The sequence below is a fragment of the Suricata suricatta genome, chromosome 3 (assembly GCF_006229205.1).
Source record: "Suricata suricatta isolate VVHF042 chromosome 3, meerkat_22Aug2017_6uvM2_HiC, whole genome shotgun sequence".
Classification (NCBI taxonomy): Eukaryota; Metazoa; Chordata; class Mammalia; order Carnivora; family Herpestidae; genus Suricata; species Suricata suricatta.
In genome coordinates this window covers 120,987,783-120,996,343 of record NC_043702.1, presented here as the reverse complement: position 1 = coordinate 120,996,343, position 8,561 = coordinate 120,987,783, and positions in this window count along the sequence as shown.

Sequence of the window (8,561 nt, the reverse complement as noted above, 5' to 3'; positions counted from 1 at the left end):
GAAAACAAACTGAGGGCTGGAGGGGAAGGAGAAGGGGGGTGATGGTTATGGAGGGGGGCACTTGTGGGGAAAAGCACTGGGTGTTATATGGAAACCAATTTGACAATAAACTATTATAAAAAAATAAAAAAAAGAAATCTCTACAAACAAACCTTATTAAACTAAACCTTTCCTTTCTATGTGGCAAGATTGTTGCACAGTCATGACACTGAGGCTTTTCTTTCTAGGAAGCAACTTTACTCCTGCCGGCACTGCTCCGTTGGGTTCCTACCCAAAGAACAGCCTTGAACGCTACGTGCCATGCTTTTTAATATAGTTTTTCCTTCTTTGTCTCCCATATATGGTAACACACAAACATGCAGTCTGATTAAGTGGCCTCATGTTACAAGGTCGTGAGGGATCTTGTCACATACCCGTATAGCCAGGTTGCCTTGAAGTTTTTTTCCTTTGGGAGAGGACCCGACCATACCTAGCTACTTCGTCACCATTTACTATTCCTCACCCAAACCTCTCCGTCCTGCCAATTCTTTACATATTTATTGTTCCTTTGTCCAAAAGGTATACAAGCTTCTTGCTCTGGTCATTTCTGCAGTCCTTCATTGTCTTGTAAAGGCTCCCTGTGTACACGCAAAAATTCAATAAAAGTCATATGCTTTGTCTCTTGCCAACCTGCCTTTGTCAGCTTAATTTTCAGGCTCTGCCAGGGACCCTAAAAGGGCCGCGGAAAAATTTTCCCGTCCCACAGTGATATGTAGACAAGTGTGGGACTCTAGAATGTAGAACTGCATTAGTCCCATTTCTTAGTAGCTGTGTGGCTTTGGGTGAATTAAGGAACCTCTCATCCTCAATTTCCTCATCTGTGTAATGAGGAATACACATCTGGGTCAGAATCATTGTACTCAGCTCCTAGGTTGCTGAGAGGATTAAGAGGTGATGGCGCCTTGGGTTAGGGTGACCCTTCCAGGTTTCTCCTGTCTGCCTTTAGTTGTTGGGCTAAAGTATGTTGACAGCCCTTTAAGGTGGGAAGCAGAACAGCAAGCCCAGGAATAAAAGGGAAGGAATGTGATAGTAAAGGGGTTTTTATTTGGCCTGTTGGTGATGTCCTATGTAACTCCATAGGTATGTAACTCCAAAAGATCAGCCAGAAGTGAGACTTAGAGGTACAATTCAATGTCAGTTTCCTATGGTACAGCATTGGGGTCTCAGAGTCCCCACCACTAACTAGCACCCAATTTCACCACCTGGGATCTGCACAATTTATAAAATAAAACAAAGAGTGAAGATTGAGTCTAAAACACCCCTTTCGTTATACATAGAGGTTAAGCTCGAATAGATGGGTCTGCCAATGGAGCTTCAGAATTAGGCGACTTCACCCAGTGCCCTGGGTGGAGCAGAACAGATGCTTTCTGTGGGCAGGCTCACTCCCACCAGAAAGCCGGCGGAGCTGGTGGGGAACCAGTTATTCTCCCTGAATTTGTCAGATAAGTCATTGTACCTGCCCTGCTCATAGGGGATGGAGAGGGGCCCAGGGCTATACTAACTGAGGTCTTTTCATAGAAGAAAGCATCAGGAATGGGGAAGAAGTGTATCCGGGAACATACAGAATCCTAAGGAGAATGATACAGGGAGGGACAGACATGCCATGTGGACCAGCACAACTTTCTGTCTCCCTATAAGCAGTATTGCAAGCAGAGTCAACTCCTGGATCCTGTTTGTTCAAGTACAAGTTTAGTCTTACCTTATTCTGGGTACATTTGAATGGACTTGAATCTATTCTTATAATACAAAAACTTGCAACATTTTGGAGTATAAGAAAGTTATCTTTAGTGAATGCTGACCATTGACCTCTCTTTTCTCCTGCTGACTTAGGAGAACTGACAATGCATTTCTTATACCCAGAGGTACAGAAATGGAAATTTCTAAGGACCTAAAGACTTCAGTGTCACTGCTTTAGTCCTTAGACTGTTCCCAGAGCCTACGGAAGATAAATCTGTGAGACTCTGAGAAGCCTTGTTAATCTGGGGAAGCCCTATTCAATTCAATGAACTGCTTTATTGAACTGCCTTTGTTTTTTCTTTTCCAAATTTTAAAAACTGTATTTATTTGTTTATTTATTTTTGGGAGAAAGAATGAGGGAGAATGAATACATGCAAGTGGTAAGAGGGGTGGGGGGGCGGAGAAAGAGAGAGAGAGAGAGAGAGAGATAGAGAGAGGGAGGGAGAATCTTAAGCAGGATCCTTACTCAGCACAGAGCCAGATATGGGGCTTGATCTCATGATCCTGGGATCCTGACCTGAGCTGAAATCAAGAGTCAGATGTTTAACTGATTCAACTACGCAGGTGCCTCTGAACTGCCTTTCAATCAGGCTACTTTCTGTTCAGAGTGCATAACTTAGAAGGATGTAAAGACATAATCACAAGTCTTTTCTTGCCTGGGGATTTATCTGAATCTCTCAAGTTATGAGACCATGTAGGAAAGTGAAATGTCATGGTACAGAAATTTTCACTAAATGTTTTCCTATGGGTGTTCATTTCCTTTCATTCTCTTTCCCCATCCCTTCCACTTTGCTACATTTTCTCCTTACTGGTAGGCTAAATACAAAGCTTCTACCCACTGTGCTGAAGAAACTGATCTTAACAGCACTCTGCCTGTGCTCGAATCAGCACCCACTGTTCCCCCTCCCCCGCCTTGTTTGGCCAGGTGAGACAGGGGCAGCCAGAGTGCCTGTCAGGACCCTGAGACTGAGAGCAGCCTGTCTGACAGCACGCTCGGCCTTGTCCCCTCTAGCAGCAAGTAGAGCTACATTTGAGCTGAACCGTCAGGCGTTTACTTTAGCAGGATCTGCAGAGTTTGCCATTGTTCACCGTGCACAAGGGACTGTGGACTTGCTAATGGAGTTGGTAGGGTGAATGATCAAGGTGGTGATGGTGGCTGGGGTGTAGAGGGGGTAGCGAGTGGGTGGGGGTTTCCTGGCAGGTGCGGCTCCCAACAGAGGGCTGAAATTCCTACCTTTACATACAATAGCTAGTTCTGTGCATTTGTGCTTCCAAGCTTCCTGTGGGGTGAATGCTCTTATCAAGTATACTCCTACTAATTAGAGCTGTGTCTTTTTATTTTTTAAATTTTATTTTTTAAGTAATCTCTACACCCAACATGGGGTTTAAACTTACAGCCCTGAGATTAAGAGTCAGATACTCCACCAACTGAGCCAGCTAGGTACCCCAATTTGAGCTGTCTTTTTTTGAATTACTTGTTTTGAAAAAGTTTGAATGGACTCAAATCTATTCTTATACAAAAATCTTTCAATGTTATGATTATCAATGAAAGAAAAGAAGGAGGTGTTACATTCTTTAAATATTTCAACTTTAGGGGTGCCTGGGTGGCTCAGCCAGTTAAGTATCTGACTTTGGCTCAGGTGGATCTCATGGCTTGTGGGGTCAAGCCCAGCATCAGTCTCTATGATGACAGCTCAGAGCCTGGAACCTGCTTCTGCTTCTGTCTCCCTCTCTCTGCCCCTCCCCTGCTCATGCTCTGTCTCTTTCTGTCTCTCAAAAATAAATAAAAAGTTAAAATAAATATTTCAGCTGTTGTGATTTTCTGAACGACTATAAAATGCTCTCACATTATTTTCACACCAGGTTCTAGTGATTTTCATGAAGAGATTGTTCTTAAAAATATTCATTAGGAATTATGCCCGTTTCACTTTATCCTGGTGTGGCACAAAATAGCATGATTTCCTTCTTTCTTTTTTCTCTTTTTAATGTTCATTTTTGAGAGAGAGAGAAACAGAGTGTGAGCAGGGGAGGGGCAGAGAGAAAGAAAGACACAGAATCTGAAGCAGGCTCCGGGCTCTCAGGTGTCCACACAGAGCCCGATGTGGGGCTCGAACTTAGGAACCACGAGACCATGACCCAAGCCAAAGTCAGACACCCAACTGACTGAGCCACCCAGGTGCTCCAGAGAGCCTGTTTTTCTATTTGGAAAGCACTACCGGAGAACTCATGCATTTTCTATGTGTGTCACACTGTGAACCAGGTTGGAAAGTGCTGTTTTAACACAGATGGTTCTGAGCCTACTTGCTGATCCCTCTGCTTGAAACCACACCCTTCTGTAAGACATTCACATGGGGCACATCCTCACATTTTCAGGTTCCACTAAGGACATTTCAAGAGTGACTTCTTCAAAGAGGTCCTGTCTGAGCACTCTAGTTAACCCCGCATCACTCTGTCTCTTAAACATACTTTATTTTTCTTCATGGTGCCTCTCACTATCCAGCACTTTTTTGTTCATTTTCTGCCTCTCATACTTGATTATAAATTTCATGAAGCCAAGGATTTTCTTTCTTGTCACTTCCGTAGTAACAAAATGGTCTAGAATAGTGCTTGGAACATAGTAGGTGCTCAATACATGTTTGCTGAATGAATTCATGAATTAGCGGATCACTTAAAAGTTTTATTTTCTCTCAAACACATATACTTACTCAACCGGCGAGTCTACCCTGTATTATTTTCATCATTGTCTTTGTGGTCAGTGGCTAATCATCATCTGGCATTGCATACCAGACAACGCAAAATATGTAACAGCAAGTCAAGTGACAGGGCTTCATGTAGTTGATAAAGACAGTATGGGAGAATTGCTAAGCCATTGGCAAATCTGGATCTAGCAGACTTAAGTCAGGGAAAAATTTTTAAGAACAAAATAGAGGTAACTGACAAGCAGATTGATGGGAGTTTCAAAAGGGAATGATTTAAATGCGAAAGAATTAAGAGTTTCATTTTATTTAAAAAAATAAATAAAAATAGGAGTGCTTGGATGGCTCAGTCGGTTACGCGTCTGGCTTTGGCTCAGGTCATGGTCTCGCAGTTTGTGGGTTTGAGCCTTGCATTGGGCTCTGTGCTCACAGCTTAGAGCCTGGAGCCTGCTTCAGATTCTAGGTCTGTGCCTCTCTCTGCCCCTCCCCAACTCGTGCTCTGTCTCTCTGTCTCTCTGAAAGATAGATAAACATAAAAAAATTTAAGAAAAAACAAGGGTTACTTGGTAAAATCAATGAAAACTTTGGAAATTTTTACAACATGACCAATCTTGTAATTTTGCTTTGGAAGTCAAACATGAAGTGAAGAATGTTACGAGAACGTATGAGGTGGAAGATGTTCTCTCTTGCTGTTTTATAAATTGTCAGATAACTGGGCAGTTCTTGTTAGTACATAGTTACAATTATAATCAAATTTGGTTGAATACAAGGCTAAGAAAATTTATTTTTATAAATTTTGGTTTTATTTCTCAAATTTAGGTCTTGATAAAACCTAAATTCTCCCCTTCCCCAACTATTTACTATGAAATTTTGATTCCCATTTAAAATGTTCACTTGCAGTGGCCTTTTCTTTGTCTTAAAAATTTTTTAAAAATGTTTATTTACTTTTGAGAGAGAGAGAGAGACAGAGCACCAGTGGGGGAGGGGCAGACAGAGAGGGACACACCGAATCAGAAGCAGGCTCCAGGCTTCCTGTGGTCAGCACAGAGCCTGAAGGCTTGATGTGGGACACAAACTCATGAACCATGAGGTCATGACTTGAGCCGGAGTCAGATGCTTAACCTACTGAGCCACCCAGGTGCCCCTGCAGTGGCCTTTTCATGATACATTTGTCCTTCAGGAACTCGGGCCCTGGAATGTGTGTAAGTACTATATTTAGAAGTCTATTTGAGGTTCAGGGAGGAAGTGTCCAGCTTGGGCTTCATCCATAAGCAAATCAAGGCAGTAAGGGGTGAATTGGAGGAGTTATCCCTCAAGGCAACTCAATCTCAAGGCATTAGGGGTGCATATGTTTGGATTCAAATCTCTATTCTGTCTCTCACTTGCTCTGTGAATCAGGGCAAATTACTGAACTTCTCTGAGTTTGGTTTCTCATCTAAAAATGAATACATGGGAAAAAAATCTCAACATTACATGTAACGAGATAATAAAGGCATCTCAGTTCTGTTTTCTCCTTCAAGAACTTGGACACAGATAACTTAAACATGGCGCTGCTCCTGTTGGTCAGCTATAGTTGGTTTTGAAGATTTGGAATTAGGTGCCCCTTCTACTGGGTGATGTTGTTGGTAAAAACCTAGATACATGAGGGGCTCCACTCCTAATGATTGAGAATGATTCCTTTTTTGCTGACATTTACCTGCTGCCTTCTGTAGGGGCCACTGGAGTAGGGGGTGGTGTGGTGGTGATGGCAGCCATCATGGTGGCAATAGGCCTGATTTGGTGGGGGTCATGAGGACAAAAGAGTGATCCTGACTGGAAAGTGCTACCAGAGAATTCATGGAGAGCAAAGGTCATCCTTTCTGATTAGGCAAGAGGGAAGAGAGCCAGGCAATAGGTTTCAAATCCTTTATGTCAGAGAATTGAAAATGTCTTTGGACTTGTCAGCTATTAATAATTTACTGGGTAGATAACATCCTATATTGTCTCTCTGTTCACTTTTAAGGTGGGTGCTATCATTACCTTTCTCTTCATTTTCTGGATGAGGATAGCGAGGCTCGGCTAAGTCACTTGACCAAGCCCCCACAGCTCATGGCAGAACTGGGATTGTAATCCAGGTCAGAGAGAGTGCTTTCAACCAGTACACACGGTTCCCAGTTACTGTAGAGGCATATTTACTCTATTTGCCATATGGATTTCTTGCTGTTGGTGGCCTGTCCTTGTTCATTTGCATGGCTGAGGGAATCTGAGGGTGTTTATCATGTTGGCAGGAGAAAGCATATGGGTAGAAGAATGCAGATAAGAAAGGTCAGCTGGTGAGGCCACTGTTAAGCCATCAAATATTTAACAACACTTTGGATCAGGCAGTGTTTTAGCTACACAAGCCAGGGCTCCTCTCAGTAACTCAGCATTTATTTGTTAGGAGACAGATACAAAAAGAACAGTATAGTTGATCCTTAAACAACACATGCCTGCAGAGTGAAAAATCTGTATAACTTCTCATTCCCCCCCAAGTCTAACTGTACTACTACACTAATCATCTACTGTTGACCGGAAGCCTTCCTGATAACGTAAAGTCATTCGACACATATTTTGGTGCAATTTGTATGACAGACTGTATTCTTATAAAGTAACAGAGAAACTAAAATGTTATTAAGAAAATCGTAAGGAAGAGAAAATATATTTATAGTACTGTACTGTATTAATTGAAAAAATATTTGCATAAAAGTAGACCCATGAAGTTCAAACCTGCATTGTTCAAGGGTTGACTGCACATGACAGTAAGAAAAGGGCAATGATAAAGCAGTACATGAGGGTCAGTCATTACAAAGAGATCAACTCTGCTTTGAGGATTCAGGAAAGGTTTCACAGAGGGAGATAATTGAGCTCTCTCTCAAAAGACAGTTGGGTGGATTCAAGTTCCCAGTGGAGGCAATGCCTTGTGCCAAAGAGAGGAGGTATGGTACAGTTGACAGTTTGGTAGTGTTGGATGGTAGGTCCAAAGTGGGGTGGAGAAAGCTGCAGAAGAGGACTTTGGCAACCTGGGCAAATGGGCTCAGATCACGAAGGGTCTCCTCTTCCAGGTCAGAAATGTGGACCATTATCTCTAATCAAAGGAGAATTTCTGAAGGATATTAAACAGTCTGTACTGGATCCTTTCTGTCTGCCCTTCCATATATGCTCTCCATTGTCTTTGCTCTGTCTGTACTTTAGGAGCCGACTTCCATGGATGACATCAGTCAGTGTATTAGTTTCCTAGGATTGCCATCACAAAATACCACAAACCAGGTGGCTTATTCATTCACAGTTCTGGAGGCTGGAAATCTGGAACCCATGTGTTAGCAGGATTGACTTCCTCAGGAGGTTTGGAGGGAGAGTCTGTTCATGCCTCTCTCCTAGCTTCCAGTGTTTGCTTGCTGGGCCATCCTTAGCTTGTGGATGTGTCCCTCTAACCTCTGCTGGTCTTCACACAACGTTTTCCACAGTGTTTCTGTCAGTGTGTCTTATCCTATTTATAGGGACACCAGTCATATTGCATTTAGCTCACCCTACTTCAGTATGATCTCATCTTAAATTTATTACATTCACAAGGTATAGGTACCAGGGGTTAGGACTTGAATATATCTTTTTGAGGGACACAATTCAATCCATAATTGTCAGTAACCTTGCCCTTTGAGTTTGGGTTGTGTTAGGCCATTGGGGATTATGGGCAGGGTATCAGAGGGAGGGAAGAAAATAAACTTAGGGAACTTATTCCCAAGCTCTGCACTTTTGGGTTCACCATGGACTGCCTTCATCTGTCAGCTGAAGGCCATAACTTTTGAGATGTAGCCTTCTCCACGAAGAAATCTCTCACTCTCATTTATAATTGTTTTCTCCTCTTGCCTCATTAGGCCTCAGAATGGTAAAAATGCCTCATTGTTACTAGTCTGGGAGTATTTCATTAACCCTATGATTTCCTTACATTCTACCCAAACCTTTTGTAATAATCTGTATGTTAAAATTTCCACCAAATTACCCAAATTGAGTGTCATCTTATTTCAACCAGGGTTTTGATGGAAACAATGATAATATTTTATTTTAAAATATTTT